Source organism: Melanerpes formicivorus, unplaced genomic scaffold (genome assembly GCF_026170545.1).
Source record: "Melanerpes formicivorus ecotype bairdi unplaced genomic scaffold, bMelFor1.0.p_v2 SCAF_6, whole genome shotgun sequence".
In the NCBI taxonomy this organism is placed as follows: Eukaryota; Metazoa; Chordata; class Aves; order Piciformes; family Picidae; genus Melanerpes; species Melanerpes formicivorus.
The window spans coordinates 21347283-21373464 of NW_027142358.1; the positions used below are offsets into that span (position 1 = coordinate 21347283).

The window sequence follows — 26182 nt, forward strand, 5'->3', positions numbered from 1 at the left end:
CTGGCCAGTTTATCCTTTATGAGAGGACAAAGTTATCTGCGTATTTTCTCAACAGGTACTTTGGACAATCCCAGATGTCCTTTCTTTGAATCTTTGCCTTCCTTGAATACTGTGCACAACCAGTTTGTGATACTACAGAAGGCCTCACATAAGGATCTGTATTTCCTCTACACCATTTTTGTTTAGTCAGTTTTGGTTTTAATGTTTGGGTTTTTTTTCATTGAGTTTTCTGGCCATTGTCAATGTGTCATTTTGATTCTCTGTGCCTTAGCTGCTTAGAAGAGATGTTGTAAAACCTTATGTATAGAGTGCAACTTACAGGGATATCCTTTTATTTTACTCAATATTTGTACAGCACATAGTATGAATGTTTTATTGGTTTACTACTTTTGGCTGTATACTCAATAAGTTGTGAAATGTGAAATAATATTGAAGTTCTGAAAGAAGTTGTGGTTTATACAAATGTACTTCAGACCCACTTGTGCTCTCCTCTAAAAGAAAAGACCTAACATAAGAGAGCTGAAATTTTCTTATCTCAGAGCTGTTCTATTTTCTGACAACCAACACATTGACTGTTCAAAATGACCATAGAAAGCACCAACAGCCTTGTCTTACACTTTTCAGAGTTCTGTAAATACAAATTTTAGGTAATTTATAATGAATTAAGAGGCTGTGTATGCAAGGTGGGGGAAAGAATGATGGCTTTGAGAACACCCAGCTGCTTTGTGCTGGCTTTATGCTGCATCTGACATTCGATGGGTACTAAACATAACAGAAAATTTCTCAGTCTTGGCAGAAAAACATGCTATGTCTTCCTAAGAACAGTTGGGCCATTAGTGGTCATTCAGTCAGACAGACCGAGGCTGTCTCAAAGCTATTAGGTAGATGGAGATGTTGGTTGTGACAAAATGTTTTACTGGAGGATCACACTGAGCAATTACTTGGCTCAGCTGTGTGCAGAAACACAGCCCCTGCTGCAGGGCTGGTAGACTGGTGGAAGCCAAAAGGGAAATCAGCACTTCATAAAAGTTAATGACCAAGGATATACCACTTATGAGTCCTGATGATAGCAGGATTCAAATGCAAAGCACAAAACTATTTCCTCTTCTATTGCTCCCTCCCTTTACAACCAGTTTCCCAATCTCTCTATATTTTTAAATTTTTTTTTGTTACTGTTTTTAATATAAGCATTTGTGAGAAAGCCCTGAATAAGACAACCTCCCTCGTTTTCTTCCACTTCACTATCAGATATGACTCATATCTGCTAAGCCATCCTTTTAATTTTCTGTTTTCCCAGAGGTATTATCTCAAGCAAGGTTAAATGTGCTCTTCCAGATGGCCCGTTCTTGGTAAGAAAGTTCACGCATGAAGCCCAGCATTGGTAAATCTTAAATCAGCATCTTTCACAGGGGGGAGTACTGGCATTCTCAATGGTAAGCATTTTGACTACTACTATCATGTTGTCTCTACTGACATTTATTCAAATCAAAGATAATTCTCATGAATGCTAAGCGCTGTGTGATCATGTAATCATGATTTATTTCCTTTTCTATTCTCCTGTATATATCTTTCACACCTGACATATTTTAATGCTTTCCTATTCTGTAACCAGCTCGGCAGGTGATACTCACAGTTAAGCCCTGTAAGTCAGCAAGGCAACTGAGATGAGTTACTGTGTTTATTATCAAACCCAGGGTCAGAAAGAAAGATTGTGCCTTAGAGAGGAGGGCTTAACATTGATAATTTTGCACCCTGCAGGAAGTGCCCATGTCACCTTCACAACTAAAGCACAGTGTTTGGGTCTGCACAACATAGCCCTGAAGTCACCAAGTCTGGTTAACAAATTTAGGGTTTTATTCCAGACTCTGTGATCCAAAACATTTCCTCTCTAGTTTTCCGTTTTCCCAGTTGTTAAGCATGCATAAAGATGCTTCTCATTTGTAAGACATTTTGAGACTTATGGGGGGAAAAAAAAACCCTGAAAAATTAATATCCCATTTTGATTATTAGGATGAGTAGTGTAGGGCAGGAAGAAACCTAAGGAAAAATTTGCTTGTAAGTATGGTCCTATAAGCAGGCTCTGGAATATGTAAGAAAGAGATAAATCTAAAAACAGGATAATACCAATAGAGCTTGTAAGATAAAGAATAAATATGAATATACTTGATGTATTCTGCCTTCTCAAAGCTGCATTTATGTTGGAATAAAAAAAATTATTGTATTGCTAAAGGAACAGTTATAACTGTGAGGAAAAAAATGTTGAATTATTATGGCAGACCACACAGCAACAGTGCATTTATGGCTCTGCTCATGGCAGAATGCTCAGTCAGGATTTTTCTCACAGGTATTATCAAATAGACCTTGTATGTACATGCAGTTTTGCAGAGTTCAGGTGATGAGAGGGCAAGAGGGGGGTAATTCTTCTTATTGCTATGGAAACCTATTTGTCATCCAAGTCTAGAATTACTGTCTTTTTACTCTAGTTAGAAGTTTTAACTAACCTCCACCTAAGGTTTTCTTTGCCACAGCTTCTGCAGTAGTAGAACAAATTTCAGTCTTGAGCAAGAAAGTGAAAGCAATAAATAACATTTGCTGAGATCCTGAGCTGCTACTCTGCCTTTGGATTTATGTTTTCCCATGCTAATAGCACGGGAAAACACAGTATTAATGCTGCAAAAATCTAGCTTGAAGGCAGGTTTTAAAATATCAGTAAGATTTTTGTGGGTGCAGATGATATTGAACATATGGTGTTTGAAAGCATGGCCAATATTACAAAAGCCTTTGGAATCATCTGATGTTTTATTTTGTGTTTGCCCACCCTCAGTTTTTAAGTCTGTCATATTTTCCTAGTAGCGACAGAGTGACCCATTTATGCCAACAACTGCACATACAACTCGTTACTAGTGATGTTAGTTTTCATAGTGAAAAGGAAAGATTCAAGAATGCAAATATGAGCCTAAATGTGAGAAAAAAAAATAATATATGCAGTGTTTATGCTTAATTGTGTGGTCTGGATTATCTTTCCATAAAATGCAAAGATTACTTGGTAGGCAGAAGTTGACTATGCATGTTCACGGCTCATATGCAGCTCAAGCAGAAGTCCTTTCTTGTCTGTGAGTACAGTGTTCTAGATATTGCAGGAAGAGAGCACAATATTTTCTATCACTGATGTGAAATGTCAATCTGAACTGGGAAGTGCCATGGAGTGAGGAATCCCCATCATTTTGCCAGGCTCAATAATGCACGGTGGCTTCATCTTATGCTATTTTAACTTGTGCCTGTGTTATTAATTTGCTTAAGAAATATCTTAAAGTAAAACTTAAAAAAAAATAACACTGGCCTGTTTCCTTCCTTTTAAATTTTATGCAGGTTTTCTCAACTTTATATTTAAGTGAATACTATTCTTTCTCAACTCATGCATTATACTGCTCCTAACTCTCTCCATGCATCATCTGCCTGTCACGGTCCGGAGACATTAGATGTCTCGGTCCAGAGACACAGTTCTTTTAAATATTCCCGTGTTGTGAAATTAAAGGCACAAACGAGGCCAAAGTATCAACAGCTAGACTATTTATTAGATAAATAAGAAAGGGAGAGGGAGAAAATAGAGAAAGTGGACATAAGAAGGGAGGGAGAAAAGAGAGAGAGAGAGAGAGAAGAGGAAAGGAAAGGAATTATATTACCACACCCCTCATCCCCCCCAGGACAGTTAAAGTCTGTGGAGGAAAGGTGCTGCAGGAGATGTTGGGTTTGTAGAAACACCGTGGTGAGGCTTTTGCTGGAGAACAGCTGTGGTCCTCTGGGGAGATGTTGGGTTGATACAGGAACGGTGCTGAGGATTTGGCTGGAGCTGTGGTCCTCCGGGCAGCTTCTGTTCTCCGGAGCAGCATTGTCCCGGCTTCTCAGCGGCCTGGCCCGTCTCCTGTGTTTTCCTTCATCTCCGTTTTTCTCCCCGTTTTTCTCCTCTGTTTCTCTCCTCTGTTTCTCTCCTGTGTTTCTCTCTACAAACCAGTAGTTGCTCAAGTCTTTTATACAGTTTTTTAGTCCTTAGGTATGTAGTCAAATATTGTCCCTCAGGAATTCCAGTGGCAGGAAATCTGTGTGTTTGGGCAAGACCCTGGCTGGAGGAGGGGGGAATCTCCGTCTACCCTGTCTCCATCCAGACAAAGCTCAGGAAACAGGTGGCGATTATCTTGCCCTAAAGGTGTGATGGCTGGGTCCTTGGGTCCATTGTTGTAGTCCCGTGTTATCACGATGCAATCACAAGCTGATTTGCATCCAGGATTGGTGGACAGGATTCTTTCCACCTTCTTTCCAGTGGCTCTGCTATCACTTTTATCTTTGTTGACTCACATAGAGAGAGACAAACTTATTAGACTGTCACACCACCCCGTCAATCAAAGATAAAAGGAAGAAAGAAAGGAAAGAAAGGAAAGAAGTGGAAAAGGAAGGAAAGAAGTTTTAAACAATTTTTGCAATAGACGTAAGTTTTGATTGGCTAACAGCACAAATCTGTTGTACACCATCATTAGACACAAACTGCATGTTGGACACTACATGTTGAATCACTGTATACAACAGGGATTTATACAAGATTGACAATGCTAAGAAAATATAACAAAATTAAACCAGGTAATTACACAAGGTGAAAGCATCCTTGTTCCTCCTGGAAGCCAGGAGAACAAACAAACCCATACCCCCCCACCCCGTCAGTCCTTCAGTTTGGAATTGAAGTGAGAGCTTCAGTCCAGATCTGAATGTCTGCGGGGTTATGGAAAGTACAGTCCTTGAAGAGATGTCTTCTGTGATGCAAAACTTGAGAAGTCTTCCATATTGTAGCAAGACAAGTCCTTCTGACAATACATCAGGTAGTCTTCAGCATTAGAACTTAAATTTAGCATTAGAACTTAAATAAGAAACACAAATAAGAAACACAACCTTGAAACATACAAAACTGGTATTTCCAGGTTACCATTCAGAGCCACCCTCTCAGGTGATAATTACTTTGAATGGGCCTGTAAGTATCGTTGATTGTTTCAGGTTCTCTCAAAGCCAAGCTAAACACAAACAAAAGCCTTTTTCCAAACCAAGTACAATTTTTTGGTGATCTCCTGACTCATGCTTCACCCCCCAATTCACCGCTGGGAAGTGAAGCCCTTAGTTGCCCTGGGGGCCATATCCCTCCCCTCATCAAATGGTCCCACCAAGAGGGGAGCAGTGACCTCAGCCCTCTTTTTAGGCTCGGGCCAACATTGCACAATGATTCGTAATTGTCTCGTGGCTACCCCATCAACCACTTCTTTTGGAATACCTTTCTCCCGACCCACCCCCCACCAATATTGCCGGGTATTCAAGTGTTCCCTGCCCCCAGCCAGGTGCCTACTAGGAATACGGCGCATCTGGCCCTGGGGGCTTGGTGGGTGAGTCATTTTCACATGTCTCAAGCCTCTAGTTTGAGGTTTTTTCATTTCCTCAGGTACACTATACTGCCTAGCATAATCTAATAATTCCCTCCCCACATCTTGCCATGTCCTGGAAGAAAGTGGGGTATTAGCTATTTCTTTTTGAAGCTGGATACCTCTTATTTTAAGCAAGTCATTGAGACCCCTGATCAAAGGAGTCATTCTGTTTGCATCCACCAGGACAGAAAGAGGGGATTCAAAATGATGTTTTAGTTCCCTTTCATATATCATCTGCAGGCATGCAGCTTTTTGCACATTCTCCATTATCTGATTCATCCCTCCCCGCAGAATTAGGGGTTCACCCCTCTCCTTTGGATCAAACCCCCCTGCCCAATAGGCAGCTCTTTGCGTAAGGCTCCAGGGTCCACTTCTGTTTTTTGTAGTTAGAAAAACATTATCACCCCAATAGCCCATGGCTTCAGCTTCTGTTAACAGAATCTGATCACCTCCAGTTTTTGAAACTCGCCAGACATATTCCACCTCAGATTCCCCAGCAGAGCGTGCAAATTCTTTACGAATTTTGGCCAATTCAGTTGAGGAGAAAGGTGTTTCTTTGGTTGTGATAGTGGGGGTAACCTCCCCATCCTCATATAAAACTTCAGTTTTAATGAGAGGTCTGATATGCGCAGCAGCTTCCTTAGCCGCTGTCAATTCTGCCCGAGGATATATGGGGGCAGGCTCCAAGTAATTCACACCCTCTTTTGAGTCCAAATACGAATTTTGCCTCCTCTCCTTTTCCAATTGAATTTTAAGATCTGCCACTACGTCTTTCAAAGTGGCAACATGGCTTTGTAGTGACGAAACTAAGTCCTGCAAAGAGGAAATAGTTATATTTTCCTGTTCATGCCATTCATCTTTCTCTCTCACTGCAGCTGCTAAACAGGCGCCTAACACTGCACAAATAAAAGCTTTCCCTTTTCCGGTTTTTGCCTTGGCTTCCTTTTGCAGAGCCAAAATACGATCAGCCACACTCTGGAAATTATTCCAGTTTTCATAAGCCCAATCAAGACCTTGTATAGATGGGCGGGCCCCGTGAATTTCTAAAAGGTTAAAAAGCCTCTCACACCGGGCCATCTCTTTTGTTTCACAAAGCATTTCTTAATGGGGCACTAAGTTTCACAGCGGATTCAGATAAAAACACTGTTTGTACCAGCAAAATCTTCTCCAGGAAAAAATGCACAATAGATTTCCCAGGAGAGGTCACACACAAGAAAAAACAACAACAACTTGGGCTTCTCAAGGAAGTCACACTATTTCCCTGAGTGAACCCACACTTGCAAAAGCTTCTTAGCTTTTGTACCTCAAATTTTTTTTTTGTTACACTAGGATAACAATCTTGTGATTCTTAGGGAAGAGTTACTCTGTTTCCCTGAGCGAACACACACCGGCAGAAGTTTCTTAACTTTTGCTGCAATACTGGGCTTCTCGGGAAAGCCACACTTTACAAATATCACCAACACTGGGTTTCCTAAAAGAGGGTACTGAGAATTCTCGGGGAGGTCACACTATAAAGTCAACAGTTGTACCCCAGATAATCTTCCCCGGGAATGCACACACAAATTTAAAGCAGGGTACAGAGGATTCTCGAGGAGGTCACACTATAAAACCAACAGTTGTACCCCGGATAATCTTCCCCGAGAAAGCACACACATTTAAAGCTTTTGAGAACTCCCACACAGTCTCTCTGAAAATTTCGCTTCGTCCTTCTCCGGCCACTTCCCTCGCGGGCGAGTGGAAACGCGAATCTGGACTCCACTCTCGCTTCGTACTAAAAGTACGTCTCAGGCACACACACACATTTCGGGGTTCTCAGAAATGCAATAATTTTGCTGTGATACTTTTCACTGCACGGGAATCCTGCCGACTACGCCATTTAAATGTCACGGTCCGGAGACATTAGATGTCTCGGTCCAGAGACACAGTTCTTTTAAATATTCCCGTGTTGTGAAATTAAAGGCACAAACGAGGCCAAAGTATCAACAGCTAGACTATTTATTAGATAAATAAGAAAGGGAGAGGGAGAAAATAGAGAAAGTGGACATAAGAAGGGAGGGAGAAAAGAGAGAGAGAGAGAGAGAAGAGGAAAGGAAAGGAATTATATTACCACACCCCTCATCCCCCCCAGGACAGTTAAAGTCTGTGGAGGAAAGGTGCTGCAGGAGATGTTGGGTTTGTAGAAACACCGTGGTGAGGCTTTTGCTGGAGAACAGCTGTGGTCCTCTGGGGAGATGTTGGGTTGATACAGGAACGGTGCTGAGGATTTGGCTGGAGCTGTGGTCCTCCGGGCAGCTTCTGTTCTCCGGAGCAGCATTGTCCCGGCTTCTCAGCGGCCTGGCCCGTCTCCTGTGTTTTCCTTCATCTCCGTTTTTCTCCCCGTTTTTCTCCTCTGTTTCTCTCCTCTGTTTCTCTCCTGTGTTTCTCTCTACAAACCAGTAGTTGCTCAAGTCTTTTATACAGTTTTTTAGTCCTTAGGTATGTAGTCAAATATTGTCCCTCAGGAATTCCAGTGGCAGGAAATCTGTGTGTTTGGGCAAGACCCTGGCTGGAGGAGGGGGGAATCTCCGTCTACCCTGTCTCCATCCAGACAAAGCTCAGGAAACAGGTGGCGATTATCTTGCCCTAAAGGTGTGATGGCTGGGTCCTTGGGTCCATTGTTGTAGTCCCGTGTTATCACGATGCAATCACAAGCTGATTTGCATCCAGGATTGGTGGACAGGATTCTTTCCACCTTCTTTCCAGTGGCTCTGCTATCACTTTTATCTTTGTTGACTCACATAGAGAGAGACAAACTTATTAGACTGTCACACTGCCTCACACTGAGGGACTGTAGTTGAGACAATTGCATCATACCACAAATTTGATTTTCTATTTATTCAATGGAAAACAAACAAACAAACAAACAAAAACAACACCCAAAAACCAACAACCAGCAACAAAAACAAGCAAACACAAAAACTACTCTGGAATAGTTTAATTCCCTGGTATTATCTGAGTATCTTGCTATTCATGAATTCAGGCTTCCCAAACCTGTCTGTATAAAAAAAGAACATGCTGATCCCAAGGTGCTAAAATTCAGGTTTGAAAAGTCTATAAAATTTAGCTTTGAGCTGTACTGAAAACCTGAACATAGTACTTGGGGCATCAAATTCTCAGTGTTGACCTTGCATGTCATGAGACACTATTACATTTTAAAGTCAAGGGTGGAGGGGAAAAAAAAAAAAAAAAAGAAAGAAAAAGAAATAATAGGATTATTGCAGCTTCTGAAAAGCACTTTCCCCTGCAACTCTTTTGCAGCCAAAATTATACTAAAGGGATTGAAGCAACCTTAACATTGCTCCATAGCAACACCAATCTTCTGTCTTCCTTTCTTCCAGCCAGGCAGTGAGATTGTCTCGGGTATTGTCTCACCTATTCAATAACACAGCCAGGGAATGAAGAGGGTGAGGAAAAACTGCAGAATGCAGAGTACAAAAGATGAAAATTTTACCAGTAGAAACAGAATATAGGGAAAGCAAGCAAAGAGAGACTAACGTTGCAGTATGCATATCTTTAGTCATGACAGCCTCACAAAAGTGAGCAATGCTGCCCTTTTTTTCCTGTGTTAGCCAGTGATGGAAGTTATATCAATATCTGTTTGATGTCCAAGCCACCCTTTACATGTTCTGTGGACTTTCCTACAATTTATTCCATTTCCCATATAATTTTATTCAAGTTACAGTTCAATAGTGTAGTTAGTTGCAGTGTAACAGCTTTTGAGCTGAGATAAAATGTGGCAAAAGATGACATAAGATATGTGAAATTGAACAGAGGGGATATGTTTGTAAACAAGGGGGGGATCATCAAATCCTTCTCTTGGAATTCCCATGAAAACTTCAGCTAGAAAGCAGAGATCTACGTTTCTACAACATGGAGGTACTTGTGTTGCTGCAAAGCAACAGAATAACACCACAAAAGAAACAAAAACCCAACCCACAAATCCACAAAAGAACATTTCATCTCTTCACTTTATGCATCTAAAACTATTCCTTTGTGGAAAACGCAGTTTGCCTTCATTGTATTACTGAAATAAACCCAAGATCTCGTGTGACATTTCAAATAACAAGTACAATATATTTCTCCATTACTTTACTTACTTTAAGCACATGTGTTTTGTAGTTAATGTAGTTCCTGGTGTTATGAGAGAGCAACAAAAATAAAATCTATGCTTAATGCACTGAACTTTGACAAGAGCAGCTGCAACTCAAAATTAAAATCCACTTCTTTGCTTTGCTCTAAGGGTCTGAACCAGCTTTAGGAAACTGCTGCAGTGCACTGTGAATGAGGATATCTGAAATGAAAAATGCCTGTGTGTCTGCCCAAAAGACAGATCAAATGACCAAAAGCAAACAGTGATGTGCTAGGTTGTTTGCTGAATACTCAGGAGGAGTCAGACAAAACCTCTAAGCCTTGGAAATTTCAAGACAAAAGAGAGATACTGAATTTTTGTCATCTACTGCAAGGCTCTAATCATTGAGATAAAAGTTGTGTTTATACTGCATAACTTGACCCAAAAGACAGGGGAAGCAATGAGCACAGTGAGGTTTCTGCCATTGGTGTCAGAGTACTTTAGACCTGGCCAGAAGACATACCTACTTCAGTTTTAGACTGAGTTGTTTTTTTGGGGGGTTGGCTTTTTCATTGGTTTGTTTTTAAAAACAGTTTGTTTGTTTTGTACTGTTTTGGTACTGACGTGTTGGTTTTTCTTTTTCAGACAATAGCAATGAACTGAGCAGTAGTTATTTTTTCCGTGACCTTGTGATATCTTCTAGATATTTAGCTGCATTTATAATGACTCAATATGTTCAGGTTTTGTTTATTTATTTTCTTTTTCTCCATATCATAAAAAACCTGCTTTGGATTTCTGGTTGATGTAGGAATTATGCAAAATCTACTCTGACTCTGAAGGGAGGATTCATTAAAGTTGCCTTTGCTGGGTGCCTGGCAGGCTTGGGTCTCAGCTGCCACTCTGGCTGAGCAAGGTAAAATCCTCTCCAGGGGTTTTCTTCAAGTATCTAATGACGGGACAGTGGGATAAAAATCCAAGGGAAGAAGGCTACCCAGATATTATAATCTTTAAGATTATGAATGAGGACTGGCAGAAAGAATGAGCTGCTGGTGCCACACTTGCCTGCTCACAGAGGATGGCACCCATGCAAGACAGGACTCACAGCTTGAATGTGGATTCTTTCTACCTGAAAGGTGGTTGTAGCCGGGAAGGGGTTGGTCTCTTCTCCCAGGCAACCAGCACCAGAACAAGGGGTCACAGTCTCAAGCTGTGCCAGGGGAGGTTTAGACTGGATGTTAGGAAGTTCTTCCCAGCAAGAGGGATTGGTCATTGGAATGTGCTGCCCAGGGAGGTGGTGGAGTCACTGTCCCTGGAGGCGTTCAAGAGGAGATTGGACATGGCACTTGGTGCCATGGTCTAGTCATGGGGTCTGTGTTTATAGGTTGGACTCGATGATCCTCGAGGTCTCTTCCAACCTTAGTTATACTGTGATACTGTGATACTGTCTGTCCTCCACAGAATAAGCAGGGGTTTATCATAGAGCGGAGAGTTCATGGCATGAAGTCACTCCTATAGGGATAAATGGCAGCTAGGGAAATAATGAGACTCCACTGAGGCTGGAAATTGACATGTAAAGTTAGTCACTTAAAATGAAAGAAAGTAGCAGGGTTTACAGCTGAATTATGTTTCTATGATGTAAAACATTAATGATTCAGTTAAATAATAAAGTCACATAACTGAATGTGTTTCTTATATGTTAATCACAGCAACATAAATATCTTGCAGATCTTTGTGTGCCATCCACCATTCATTTTCAATGCAGAATAGAAGTAGCAGGAGTCAGTAAGTCTGACTCTGCAAGCTTTCGTTCTTCTTGCATTTAACTTCCCATGTATTGAAATGCTCTGAATACAGATTGAGTTGCTTTGTTCGATATTTATTATTGTTCCATCTGTGTCAAAATGGGAACAGCAATGGCTTTGATAAATAGATTCAAAGGCAGTCAAAATTCATTGTGCCTTTTAAAAAATGCTTTTGTGTCCTCTGCTGGAGTTCTTTTTGATAACCTGTTCCAGCAAGACACCTCTTGAAATCTAAACAGATATATTTCTTGCTTCTATAGAACACCAGTGAAAAAACTTTCATTAATTCAGATTGTCCTGTGTCATATATATGCCCAAATTTTTTGCTTTTGTTCCAAGAGCCAAAGTCTGTTCCTTTTTCTCATGTTCACAACAATGGTACAACTTCTTAAATCACGTACATGATAACCAATAGATAATTTAAAATAAAGGTGTCAGAATCTGGCAGTATGACTTCATTAACCTTCCAAAGCATACCTAAAAATATTCATTATCACAGTGTGAAGTATCATAAATAATTAGCACTAAACCCACACATGCCAAGTGAATGATCAGTATGACTTCATATTGTGATTGGCTTGGCTGTTTGTTTTATTACTCTGTTCATTTGCATGCTCAATATTTTGCCAAATTCTGCCATTCACACTAGTTCTCTCAGAATTTGTGTGAAGAAAGAAAAAGCCACCAAGATTGCCTTTCTGTTTTCCTAACTCAGGACACCAATGAACTGTCAATATTTCACTGTGCAACAATAGCACAATCTTTAACTCATCAGCAAGTCACTTCACCCACCAAGAATATATACCTCCTTTTTTTAACTTTGTTTGTGATAGCAGAATGAGTTACAGTTGTAAATTAAGACAATACTAATCATAACATTGATACAACCCTTCCTAAAAGGAAAGAAGCTGAGATTAAAGATGTATATTGCATGTATAAAGTCCTTTGAGAATTCACGTTTGTGCCTGTTCTGTCTTCCTTTTATTCATGTACTGAATAAGGCCTTTTTTCTCCCAAGAGGAGAACAGCATGCACAGAAAAAGAACACCAAACTGACTTAGACACACATATACAGAATTTTTATGTAAATATGCCTTTAAATTAGTTTCCAAGATCATCTTTATCAGTAGCACATGATGTACCTTACTGAATAATGAAAGTGTGGCAGCATTAGTTTAAAGAGATTGTTGTGTTTGTTCCATTATTAAGTTTTGATGTGTGGTGCTACACGGTAACGCAACATGACACGGCTAAGTGGTGAAAAGAGCAGTATGAAAATTTAAGCTGAAAACAACAGAGCATGAAGGATCTAAAGCATTTGAAAAGTAAACCAATGAGCAAAATAGTACCTTCATCCTATTACACCTACTTTCGTTTCTTTCACCACAGTACTCATATACCTTTGTCTGAAATACACCTTCTGCTTTCACCTTCACTTCAGATTTAGTCTAAATATGTCTCTTGGACTATCCTATTTATTAAAAGCTTGTTGGTGAATTTATCATTACTGACAGTTCAACTAACTGGAGCCCCTTGATATATCCAAAAGACAGGAAAACAGTTGTTTCATCTGCTGGTGAAGCCTCCCCCAGAATATGCAGGGAGATGCTGACAGCAAGAAATTTGGGGAAGCAGCTGGCTCTTGCATTGCACTCAGGCCTCCCCCAAGTCTGTGTTTGAACCATGAAGTCCTAGTCTGCCTGAGCATCAGCCTAGCATTTGGGACTGCAGCACCTCATGCTTAGAGAAATCATGGTTACACCTCTGAAAGCCAGGTGCTTTGAAGCAGTCAGAAGTATTCCTTGTGGAGTTTCCAAATCAGCTAATACAATTCTTCTCCAGATTCCACAGAAAACTAAATAACAGTTTCAGCTTGTTTTTTGTAAGACAAAATATATTAGAGAGTCTAGGAAGATGTCATTTTTTTAACTTCACAATGTCCTCAAGCCGGCCCCTCAATACTTCAGCTGGCCTGGACAGTTCCCCTTGGCTCCCTCTCTACCATCTCCTTGGGGAGATATATCGTAGAGAGAAATCAAATCAGAATTTATTGCAAGATGAAAGGCACTGGAGATCAGAGTGAGCTGTAAGGAACAACTGTGCATTAGATTAATACTCAGAACAATGCTGCTTTGAATTCCACTCTAGCTTCACAGATTATCAGAGAACAATAGTAAAGTTGAAACAAAGCCATTTCCTCTTAGAAGCCATCACACTTGGCTGGAACCTTTTCAGTCAGTCTGCACTAATCAATCACTTCACAGTTTGCCTGGCACCCTCTGTAGCTGCCCCTCACGCATAGCCCTTTCTTCCTATCACATGTCACCTTCTTCCTAAATTCTCAGGCTGGTAGGAAAGAGCATAGAGGACCATGTAACTAGACATGGAGCAGAAAGTTAGGAAACAAAAGGCTATGCTTGAGCACAATGTAAAATTTATTTTATGGACTCATTAGGCTGTCAATCTACTTTGCTTCTCAAGGTAGATATCTCTATGCCTTTGCATCAACAACCTTCAGCTCTGCTTGCTTCCTTTAATTTCTCTTCCTGTTGTACAACAAAAAAGGGCTTACTCAAGGCCAGTGATAAGAGAGAGCAGAGTCTTTTAACTATTGCACATCTTGCACAGCATTTTGCTGACTCCTTTGCTAACAGCTTGTAGGAAGGAGAAAGAGACAGGGAAGGCCATTCTCTCCTGGTTCCTTTTGTTTTTCACTACTTTGAGAGTTCTGAATATTTTCACATGACTACAGAGTGAACAAAAAAGGCAAACAAAATACATTTTGAAATGTGAAAATTCAATATAAGAAATGTGATAACAAAACACAAATGTTTGAAAAGGTTTGCTGAACAGGAAACATAGGGCTGTTGCATAGTTACTGCACAAGAAGAATGAAGAAAGCAGAAGGGGTAGGCTGTGGGGAAACAGAGCAGCAGATAGTTTGAGATCTTTTTAACTGAAAATTGAATCCAGCTTAATTCGTTATATATTTTTTTATGAACCTTTGGAATGATAAAGAGAAGATTTCAATGAAACAGGGGGCTTTCAGCTTGCCCAAGAATATCACAAAAGCCCTTATTCAGTTTCATTGAATCCAAGAGAAGCAAGTCTTTTCTGGTTCAATTTTCAGCTCTTTTAAACAGAAATTCACTCTTTTATGTGTCCCTACCATGCCTGTTGTAATAGGCTTCCTGTCTCAGCAGGGGCTTCTAAGTGCTATTGTAATAAAGTTAATTAATCATAATTTTTAATGAACTCAATATTTTCAGTATCATCCTTGAGAAAAAGAAAAGTGTATGCAAGCTGAAAAGCATGAAAGTTTAATTTAGAAAATGATAAAGAGAACTTTTTCCTATAAGAAAATCTAATTCAAAAGCTGGCAAAAAAAAACCTGTTCATACTAAGCAGATGCAGATGCAGTGTAACAAAACACAAATCTAGACTTTATATCTATTCACAGAATAAAAATGAAGTGTAAGATGTGTGAGACATGCACTTGCATTTAGGGATGCTATTTATGACTTTAAGAAGACAGAAATGTACTATTATCTAGCTCCATCTGCATGGAAATGAAGGGCCACTCGGAGGCCGATGTGTAAATCTTCCTGATGTGATTCCTCCCTACTCTTTTGCAAAGTAGCACTTAAAGTTGACTTCTGTACTCCTAACATGTGACCTCTGAGTTAGCCATTGAAAAGAAAGGGCCAGCTCAAGTCTCTCACTGGCATTGGTTCAGGTTGCAAATGTGTGCAGACGCCGCTGCATCACTCTGCACTTCAGTAAATATTTTTAAGGCTTATTTTTCACAGCATGAGCAGAAATGAAAAACAAGATTCAATTGTACATGTTGACAGCCTGGGAGAAATGCCAGTATGTCATAACCCCATGTACGAGCCCAACCTCTTTACTTTGTAAAGTACAATTATCGTAAATTGGTTCACTGCCTTGCAAACATATCAGAGGCATATGTATGCCACTCTGTAAATATACATAGATAGTATGCATAAATGATGCAGTTTTCATATTTATTCTGGTAAAAAGAAGTTAAAAGCTTCTATATGAAGTACTCTTTTGCCTCAGCTAGGGCAGATTTCTATCTGAGGTAGTTTCTGTAGGCTCTTTTTAAAATTGATGAAAAATACAATCATGGCAGAAGTGACTCATCTTCCTTTGCAGGAGACATGAGGCTTGAGCACTTACCATTGAGTAACTCCATATCAAAGAGCAATAGAATAGAACAGAACAGAACAGAGTAGAATAGAATAGAATAGAATAGAATAGAATAGAATAGAATAGAATAGAATAGAATAGAATAGAATAGAATAGAATAGAATAGAATCCAGGTTGGAAGCTACCTTTGTGATCATCGAGTCCAGCCCATCATCCAACACCATCTAATCAACTAAACCATGGCACCAAGCACCCCATCAAATCTCTTCCTAAACACCTCCAGGGATGGTGACTCCACCACCCCCCTGGGCAGCCCATTCCAATGGCAAATAACTCTTTCTATGAAGAACTTCTTCCTAACATCCAGCCTAAACCTCCCCTGGCACAGCTTGAGACTGTGTCCTCTTGTTCTGGCTGCCTGGGAGAAGAGACCAGCCCCCACCGGGCTACAACCTCCATTCAGGTAGTTGTACACAGCAATAAGGTCTCCTCTGAGCCTCCTCTTCTCCAGGCTAACCAACCCCAGCTCCCTCAGCCTCTCCTCATAGGGCTTGTGCTCCAAACACCTCATCAGCTTTGTTGCCCTTCTCTGGACATGTTCCAGCAAGTCAACATCTTTCCTAAACTGAGGGGTCCAGAAATGGACACAGGACTCAAGATGTGGCCTAAACAGTGCAGTGTACAGGGGCAGAATGACCTCCCTGCTCCTGCTGGCCACACTGTTCCTGATACAGGCCAGGGTGCCACTGGCCTTCTTGGTCACCTGGGCACACTGCTGGCTCATGTTCAGTTTACTATCAACCAGTACCCCCAGGTCCCTTTCTGCCTGGCCACTCTCCAACCACTCTGTCCCCATCCTGTAGCACTGCATGGGGTTGTTGTGGCCAATGTGCAAAACCTGGCACTTAGATGTGTGGGTTAGACTCTGCCCATCTGTCCAGCCTGTTAAAGTCCCTCTGCAGAGCTCTCCTACCCTCTAACAGATCAACACCTGCCCCCAGCTTGGTGCCACCTGCAAAGTTACTGATGATGGACTCAATGCCCTCATCCAGATCATCAGTAAAGATATTAGAGAGCATGGGGCCTGTCACTGATCCCTGGAGGATACCACTAGTGACTGGCTGCCAACTGCATGTGGCACCATTCACCAACACTCTCTGGGCTCGGCCCTCCAGCCAGTTCCTAAGCCAACACAGAATGCTGCTGTCCTAGCCACAGGCTGACAGCTTGGCCAGGAGTTTCCTGTGGGGGACACTGTCAAAGGCCTTGCTGAAGTCCAGGTAGACTACATCCACAGCCTTCCCCACATCTGCCCATCCGTCAGGTGGGTCACCTAATCATAGAAGGTCAGGTTGGTCAGGCAGGACCTGCCCTTCCTAAATCCATGCTGGCTGGGCCTGATCCCTTGGCCATCCTGTAAGTGCTCTGTGATTACACTCAAGATGACCTCTTCCATAATCTTGCCTGGCACCGAGGTCAGGCTGACAGGCCTATAATTCCCTGGGTCATCCAACCGGCCCTTCTTGTGGAAGGGCATCACGTTGGCCAACTTCCAGTCTTCTGGGACCTCTTCAGTGAGCCAGGACTGTTGAAAAATGATGGAGAGTGGCTTGGCCAGCTCATCTGCCAGCTCTCTCAGCACCCTAGGATGGATCCCCTCCAGTCCCATGGACTTGTGGGGATCCAAGCGGCTAAGGAGGTCTCTAACTACTTCCTCCTGGATCACAGGGAAACTATACTGCCCCCTGACTCCATCTGCCAGCTCAGGAGGCCAGTTGTCCAGAAGACAACCTGTCCTGCTATTAAAATTTGAGGCAAAGAAGGTGTTAAGTACCTCTCCCTTTTCCTCATCTTTTGTTACTATGTTCCCCTCCATGTCCACCAAGGAGTGGAGGATATAAATCTATTTAAAATAGCTTTGGTTTATATAGAGAGAACTGCCAATTTTGAAGTCTGCTGTCTGTGGTAATTTGCATCCAGAAGTACTAGATTCACTGAACAATACAAATACTTGCCTTTTGTGATTAACAGTTATAAAACACAACAAATGGTATAGCATAGAAACAAATAAGCTTTTAAACCAGAACTTAACTGTCTGTATGCAAGACGTTGAACAAAAAAACATGTGATAGAATACCAGGTTGGAAAGAGACCTCATCTGGTCTTGGAAAAAGTGTGGTCTAGACCCTGTCCAGACAGATCTTAAATATGTCCAGTGTTGGGAAATCCACCACTTCTCTGGGGGGATTATTCCAATGACTGGTTGTTCTCACTGTGAAAAAGTTATTGTATCTAGTCAGAATCTCCCTAGGGGTAATTAATACCCATTACCCCTCATCTTTTCTATGTGATTCCTTGTAAAATGGAAGTCTCCATCTTCTTTATAGCCATTTTTTAAATACTGGAACCTGGTGATAAAGTCTTCTCTAAGCCTTCTTTTGTGAAGGCTGAGCAGCCCAGTTCTCTCAGCCTTTCCTCATCACCTTCAATCATCTTTGTGGTCCTTCTCTGGACCCTCTCCAGCCTGTTCACATATTTTTTTGTACAGCAGGGACCAGAACTGAACACAGTATTCCAAGTGTGGCCCAACATGTGAAGAGTAGAGCAGGATAATGACTTTATCTCTGGGGGTGATGCCTTTGTTGATGCAATGCAGCATCTTGTCATCTTTCTTTGCATCTGCAGCTCACTCCACACTCACACTGAACTTCTTGCCCACCAGAAACCCAGGTCCCTTGCCACAGAGCTGTTTCCCAGCCAGGTAGGTCCCAGTCTGTTTTCCCGGGTACAAGACCTTACATTTGTCTATACTGAACTTCATCAGGTTCTTGTTAGCCTACTCTTCCAGCCTATTCAGGTCATGCTGCAGTGTGGTGCTCCTTTTCCAAGTGACTGCTTTCCCACTCAGTTTGGTGTCATTGGCAAACTTCATCGAGGTACACTTGATCCCACCATCCAGATAATTTATGAAAACATCGAATGCCCATCAAGCCTAATATCAATCCCTGGGGGACCCCAATATGAAGAGGAACTATTACCCACCACCCTCTGAGTTCAGCCTGTCTGTCAGTTCCACATCTGCCACACAGGCTGCTTGTATAGACCATAATACATAATTTTTTCTAGGAGAAGGCTGTAGGAAACCATGTCACAAACTTTTGTTAAATGCAGGTAGACAACATAGAATCATAGAATTGTTAGGGTTGGAAGGGACCTCAAGAATCACCTAGTTCCAACCCCTCTGCTAGTTCCAATCCCCCTGCTAGTTCCAACCCCCCTGTCATGGGCACGGACACCTGACAATAGATCAGGTTGCCCAGAGCCACATCCAGCCTGGCCTTAAAAACCTCCATGGATGGGGCTTCTATCACCGCCCTGGGCAACCTGTTCCAGTGTCTCACCACCCTCACGGGGAAGATCTTCTTCCTAACATCCAATCTGAATCTACCCATTTTTAGTTTTGTCTATTCCCCCAAGTCCTATCATTACCTGACACCCTAAAAAGTCCCTCACCGCCTTTCTTGTAGGCACCCTTCAGATGCTGGAAGGCCACAATAAGATCTCCTCGGAGCCTTCTCTTTTCCAGACTGAATAGTCCCAACTCTCTGTCTGTCCTCATAGGAGAGGTGCTCCAGCCCTCTGATCATCCTCATGGCCCTTCTCTGGACCTGCTCCAGCATGTCCAGATCCTTCTTGTAATAGGGGCTCCAGAACTGGATGCAATACTCCAGGTGCCCAGCCTATATTGGTGCTTGGGGGTGCCCCAACTCAGATGCAGGACCTTGCATTTGGTCTTGTTGAACCTCATGAGGTTGTCATGGGCCCACCTCTCCAGTCTTTCAAGGTCCCTCTGGATGGCAGAGAGACCTTCCCTCCACCATGTCTGCCGCACCACACAGTCTGGACATCTACCACTTGGCCCACATAAGCTGGAGGTAATCAGGTCTGTAAAGCATGATTTGTCTCTCATGAACGCATGATGGTTTTCCCAGTCATGTGCTTTATCTGACTTGTGATAGCACCCAAAAAAGATTCATTCCATGCATTTTCCAGGGACTGAAGTATGACTGTCAGGCCCATAATTTCCTGAATCAGTCTTTAAGCCCTTCTTACAGATGAGGGTGACATTCCAGTCTTCTGGGATGTCCCTCAATTTCCGCAACTTCTCAAAGACTGGAGCCTTGCAATACTGCCAGCCAGCTCTCTTTACAGCCTCAAGTGGATACTGTCAGGGCTCACCATCTTGTAGGGGTCAAGCTCCTGTAATAGTTCACAAAACTTTCCCTGTCTTTCCCTGATGGTGGGTATGTTTACATTGACCTGGATCTTGGTAAAGACAGAGTTGAAGAAAGCTTTGAGACATTCATCTTTTCAAAATTTCTGGTGACTAATTCACTCCTCCTGTTTAACAGTGGGTCAGTATTTTCCTTCTGTTTGTGCTTGTTGTTTATGTACCTGAAGAAGCATTTCTTGTAGTTTTTGACATCTCTAGCCAATTTCAATTCAAGCTGGGCTTTTTCTTTCCTAATTGTGTCTCTGTATGCTCTGGCAAAGCCCTTTCAGTTTTCAATGGGTATTCACTCTGCTTTTCCATCTCTGGTATGCTTCTCTTTTGGTTTCAAACAGATTGAGAAGTTTGCAGTTCAAATATATCACTGAGCAGAAAAGCTCATATATGGACACATAAAAGGAAGCATTTTTTCTTCCTGAAAACTGTTTCTCAAAAAACATCAGCAGTGTGGTAAAGCTGTGGGATTAAATTAATTTAGTGTGCATCTATAATTGTCTTATCACATGCCCCCTCTCTCAGGACTAACGCTAGTGTTCCAAACCTCTAAACATCTTCAAATGGCAGGTTTTTTCAAGTCCCAGATTTATTTTCTTAGCTTTGACACATAAATACATTTTGTATCTACTACATACAGGTGCTGCATTTATGGAGAGACCGCAAGAGTGCATAGCTACCACCACAACCTTACAGTAAAACCACTTTAAAAAGTAGGTGATTGTTTCTTATTAATGCTAAGTGCCCCTGAGAAGTTAAGACATAACTCAGATATATAGATGTGTACTGTTTCTATGCCATAGTTAAATGAAAAGATTTTAAACAAGGAGACATTACTGGATCAGTGCTTTGACTGCACTTAATCAAGTTATTCTTGTAGCTAGCCCAGTACTTCATGTTTAGTTTGGTAATATCTGCCCCAAACAGTCCAGTTCTTTATTTGACTATTTTAACATGAATTTACATTTTTATAGTTGCCTGTACCACTCACATTTCTTATACAAAGCACAGGTGTCTTTTTAACCATGAATATTTCTTATCAGGAACCCCTCACCCCTTGGTGAGGGGATTGGAACACAAGCCCTATGAGGAAAGACTGAGGGAGTTGGGATTGCTTAGCCTGGAGAAGAGGAGACTCAGGGGTGACCTTATCACTCTCTACAACTACCTGAAGGGAGGTTGTAGACAAGTGGATAATGGTCTCCTCTCCCAGGCAGCCAGTACCAGAACAAGAGGACACAGTCTCAGGCAGTGCCAGGGGAGGTTTAGGTTGGATGTTAGGAAGAAATTCTATACAGAACACACTAATTTACTTCCACTATGTTCATACTTTTTGTGTATATTTCTAAGTAGGTGAATAAAATGCATCATTCAGAAAGTGGTAAGATTATTGCCTCTGTTCTCACTATATGCAGTGCTTTACAACACATATCCATCCTATTGCATTAGTATTGAATCACAATAGAACCACGCTTCATCCCTCCGAGCATATAATATGGGCTTATCAAAAAGAGACAAAGTGGCAAACGATGTAAATGCATGCATGTGTAAAAGTAATCCTCTTGAAGCTCATGACAACTGAACACGGAAGAAATACTTTGCCACTTTGAAATCCACCTGGATGAAACTCTTGAAACTGTAGTCATTTATGTTGGAAAAGGCGTTGTTTTCAAGCCTTACCGATAGACAATTTGTTTATAACCTAACCAATCAGTTCAACTTATGCATATGTATTTTTTCTAGAATTATTGGTTGTGATTTCAACTTTATATACCAATAAACATCCACGATGATTTATCTTTTCATTACATGTTATATTATGAGCTACAACCTACACACATCAGAATGAATCTAACTATAATCAAACAACTCCTCCATCACCCTAATTAAATCAATCTTCTACAACAAACATGAGGAACTGGATGAAGCCCTCTCATCACAGTCCATCATGACGGTGAAGAAATACATCAAGTATTAGGAAGAGTCAGGAAGCACAAAGAACACCAATGGAGGAAAGTCCTATTTGGAGGAAAGTCCTATTTGGAGGGAAGTCCTCTTTGGATGGTTTTAACTTTTATCTGGATTTAGTAGAAAGATCATTCTGAAGAGTTTAATTGGACAAAGAGCAGACTGTTACCTGGCCTGTTTGAATGTAACAAATACAAAAAATCCTAAGTAAAAAAATTGTTTAAGGAAACTAGTCAACATATAGTTAAAATAACTACATTACATTCACGATAATTTCAATCTTGTTATAGATGACCGGCAACAAAAAGAAGATAAATTATAAACTGAATTAAAAAAAAATGTTCCTGACAAGATATTTTTTTTTTTTTTCTCACAAGAATCATAGAATCATAGAATCAACAAAGTTGGAAAAGACCTCAAAGATCATCAAGTCTAACCTGTCACCCAAGACCTCATGACTGCTAGACCATGGCACCAAGTGCCACGCACAATCCCCTGTTGAACAACTCCAGGGATGGCGACTCCACCAACTCCCTGGCAGCACATTCCAATGGCTAACAACTTTCTCAGTGAAGAACTTTCTCCTCACCTCAAGCCTAAACTTCCACTGGTGAAGCTTGAGATTGTGTGAGAAATGTGTACCATGACTTTACTTAAAATACAGGTCTTGGGTAATTTCTGATCTCATGACTAAGCACAGCAAGTGATCAGCAAGCTCTCACTGAAAATGAACCCATGAGCTTGCTCAAAACCATAAGTCATATGAAAGCCCAGCAGTTCTAGGCATGTAGGCCAGGAAACAACAGTAACTGCATTTATTATTTAAGGAAAGGGGTGGTGAAGCACATCTTGCAGAAGGTATCTGAGTCTTTTGGGAGGAAGCAACATGTCCTAGAGCCCTCTGGCACCAAGTCTTTTTACTTCAGCAAATGTGCCACTTTGTTTCACCAACATATGTGAGCAGTCTGGAAAAAGTCTGCTGGGGGAACAGTTGCTGCAAGTCATCATGTTTTACTGGGATCGTAAATATTTTATTTTAATCCCTAACTAAAATATATGCGTGATGAGCAAGACAAAGCAAACTCTTTAAAAACTTGTCTCTTATTTTTTGACAAGCAAGCGCTGACTTACAACACATGGCAGAAGAAAATCAGCACTTTCCAAGATGGCCCTTCTTTAAAATGACATCTTGCTAACATAATTTTTATTCTGGTTTCCAGCAAAACCAAGGCTTGCACTGTCTATCTACATGTGTCCGTTCCAATCTCTTCACAACTCAACAGAGGTAACTTTCAAATATACCCAGTTCCTCAAAACATTAGCTAGCAACTGTATCAAATAGACAAAATTACTTACTTTCTTGAAGAAAGTCAGTTGCAATTCACTGTAGATTTATCCTTGCCAAAGCCAGGAAGCAGACAAGAACTTTCATAGTATTCACTCAGCAGCTGAGGGGCATGTTAGCTACAAGAAGCAAGGGGAGAGGACAAATAAGTATTAGAAAAGCATTCAGTATGAGCCCATAGAAAATCATATTCCATTAGATTATAGAACATTTCATTTTTAAGGACTGATCTTTTTTAAATTTCTTGTGCAATTCTTCTCATAAATTCTTTAAATGCATTTTTAATTGTTATATATTGCTTTTTTTTTTTTTTTTTTTCCCTTTTTCTTTCCCCCTGCTTCTGGACTCCTACAAAAGTACCAGCTTAAAATGACTGAATTACCCCTTCATGCTTTAACTGTATCAGCACCTTGACTTCTCAGAGCTCTTCTCCAGTCAGACAGAGATGTAAGTAAGGACCCACAATGTGAATGAGAATTTGTCTTATTTCTTCTTTCTATTTCTAAACTAATTTTTGTTTGTGTGATTCTCACTTTTCCTCAGGCTATTTAAGATGACAGCAGCCTCTGTGCTGCAGAACAGAAACTATTTTCAGAAGCAGTAGACTTAAGGAATAAGAAATAACATCTATAAAACTTGTCCAGTTGGTTTACTTGATCTGTGTAATACTTCAAGACATCTATTATTAAAGACTTACTGGACTTCCTCAGTCCCCTTGAACACTGCATACTTGCTATCCTCCCCTCCCCCGCCTCTTCTTTATCATGATAAGAAAACCAACACTATAACCCCAGCAGCATTTTTCTGTGTATCTTTATAGATTGTACTCTGTGATCCTCTCAATCCAGAAGTGTTGCCTGAGTAAATGTTATTGAATCTTGCAGCTGTAATGCTACTTCCCCACCATATGTATTTTCTCTACAAATCATGGCCCTTTTCTCACTTCTTGCACAAAAACTTGCCGAGAATGAATGTGTGGAAGGGCCATGACATCTCTCTTATTGCTTATAGTATTCTCTTTCCTTTAGCCCATGGAAGTCTGCAACAACCACAGCTGGTAAAGGCAGAAAGAAAACATGTTACAGAATAAAGTAACAATGCAACAAATACACTCAGGTGAGAGAAAGGATGTGTTATTGCAGGAAGGCAATAGCTTTGTGTGGTGCCTGAGGTCAGACTATGTGACAGGTTAAGGCCCATCCTAGAAGATGCTTGTAAGAGCATTGTCGTCCCTGCAGGGCATTTTTCCCTGGGAAACAGTTAATCTGTTCCACTTCCCCTCCCTGTCCAGCAAGGGTATAAAGTGGAGGACACTGCAGCCGTTAGTTATCTTGGGCCCTGCAGTTGCTTGGATGAGGACTGACACTGGTTCCCCTGCTTCTCTGCCATGTGGTCCTCTCTGCTGTGCCCACGCCTTTGCAATGGACTGGTTTTGTATTTTGTATTTCTTTTTTTCCTATCCATCCTTGTTCCTTCCCTTGTGTGTTTAAAGAAAAATTCTTTATCTCTACTTCCAAGCTGAATTCAAATTATTTCTTGGTGGATTTGCTCCTTCCCTTTCTTTTTTCCTCTCTATTGGAAAGGAGGAGGAGGGAGTGGGGGGAAAGGATTCTTAGCCTTGCCCCCATCTGAGCTCTTAAGTCCCAGTTGTGAGGGACTAATAAGTTTGTCTCTCTTGGTGTGAGTCAACAAAGATAAACTGATAGCAGATCCACTGGAAAGAAGGTGGGAAGAATCCTGTCTACCAATCCTGGATGCAAATCAGCTTGTGATTGCATCGTGATAACACAGGACTACAACAATGGACCCAAGGACCCAGCCATCATGCCTTTAGGGCAAGATAATCTCCACCCATCAAGTACCCTGGGCAGGGTGACACAATGGTTTTTACCACCTGTTTCCTGATGTGTAAGGAATGTGGGGGGGCTTGTCGGGATGGAGACGGGGGAGATGGAGATTCCCCCCCTCCATCCAAAATCTTGCCCAAACACACAGCAATACACAGAAAGATTTCTGGGGAAACGATACCTGGATATTTACCTAAGGATTATTTCCTGCCCCTGGAATTCCTGAGGGACAATATTTAAATACATACCTAAGAACTAAAAACTGTATAAAAGACTTGAGCAACTACTGGTTTGTAGAGAGAGAAACAGAGGAGAAAAACGGGGAGAAAAACGGAGATGAAGGAAAACACAGGAGACGGACCATGCCCCTGAGAAGGGAAAGCCGGGACAATGCTGCTCTGGAGAAAAGAGGCTGCCCAGAGGACCACAGCTCTTCTCCAGCCAAAGCCTCAGCACCCTTTCTCTACAGACCCAGGCTGCCCAGATGACCACAGCTATTCTCCAGCCAGAGCCTCAGCACCATTCCTTCACCAACCCAACATCTCCCCAGAGGACCACAGCTCTTCTCCAGCAAAAGCCTCAGCATCATTTCTCTACAGACCCAACATCTCCTGCAGCACCTTTCCTCCACAGACTTTAACTGTCTTGGGGGGGGATGAGGGGTGTGGTAATATAATTCCTTTCCTCTTCTCTCTCTCTTCTCTCTCTCCCTCTCTATTTTCTCCCTCTCCCCTTCTTATGTCCACTTTATTTATGTAATAAATAGTCTAGCTGTTGATACTTTGGCCTCGTTTGTGCCTCTAATTTCACAACACGGGAATGTTCTAAAAGAACTTGAGTCTCTTTCCCTCTCTGGACCGAGACACCAGTTAAGGCTCAAACCACCACAGAATGTATGGTCATAAAGGCAATTCCTGGCTTTCTGACCCACCTACCAGAGACTCTGCAGAGGAAATCAGAAGCAGAGGAGAACCTCACTGTGGCTGGTCTCAGGGCATCAGTACATTGATGTAGAGAAACTGAGACAGAAGGGTTACAGGGGGGTACCCAGTCTACCACACTTCTATGAATCCCATCAGAAGAATCCAGAACTTTAAAAGCCAGAATATGTATAGCTTTTGAATTACTGAACAGAAAATAAATCCTGGAAGCATGAGAAGGGTCTAGGGAATCAGGACAGGAAATGGAAAAGAAAACA

The 26182-nt window shown here is 41.5% G+C and overlaps 1 long non-coding RNA gene across 1 annotated transcript in view; it reads right to left on the reverse strand.

The window, feature by feature from the left end:
• LOC137441977 (uncharacterized) overlaps positions 1 to 26182 on the reverse strand; it is a 319127-nt gene that overhangs the window by 77650 nt on the left and 215295 nt on the right. The window contains exon 2 of the long non-coding RNA XR_010987552.1: positions 23149 to 23256. This is a non-coding gene — a long non-coding RNA (uncharacterized lncRNA). The remainder of the gene's footprint in view (positions 1 to 23148; positions 23257 to 26182) is intronic.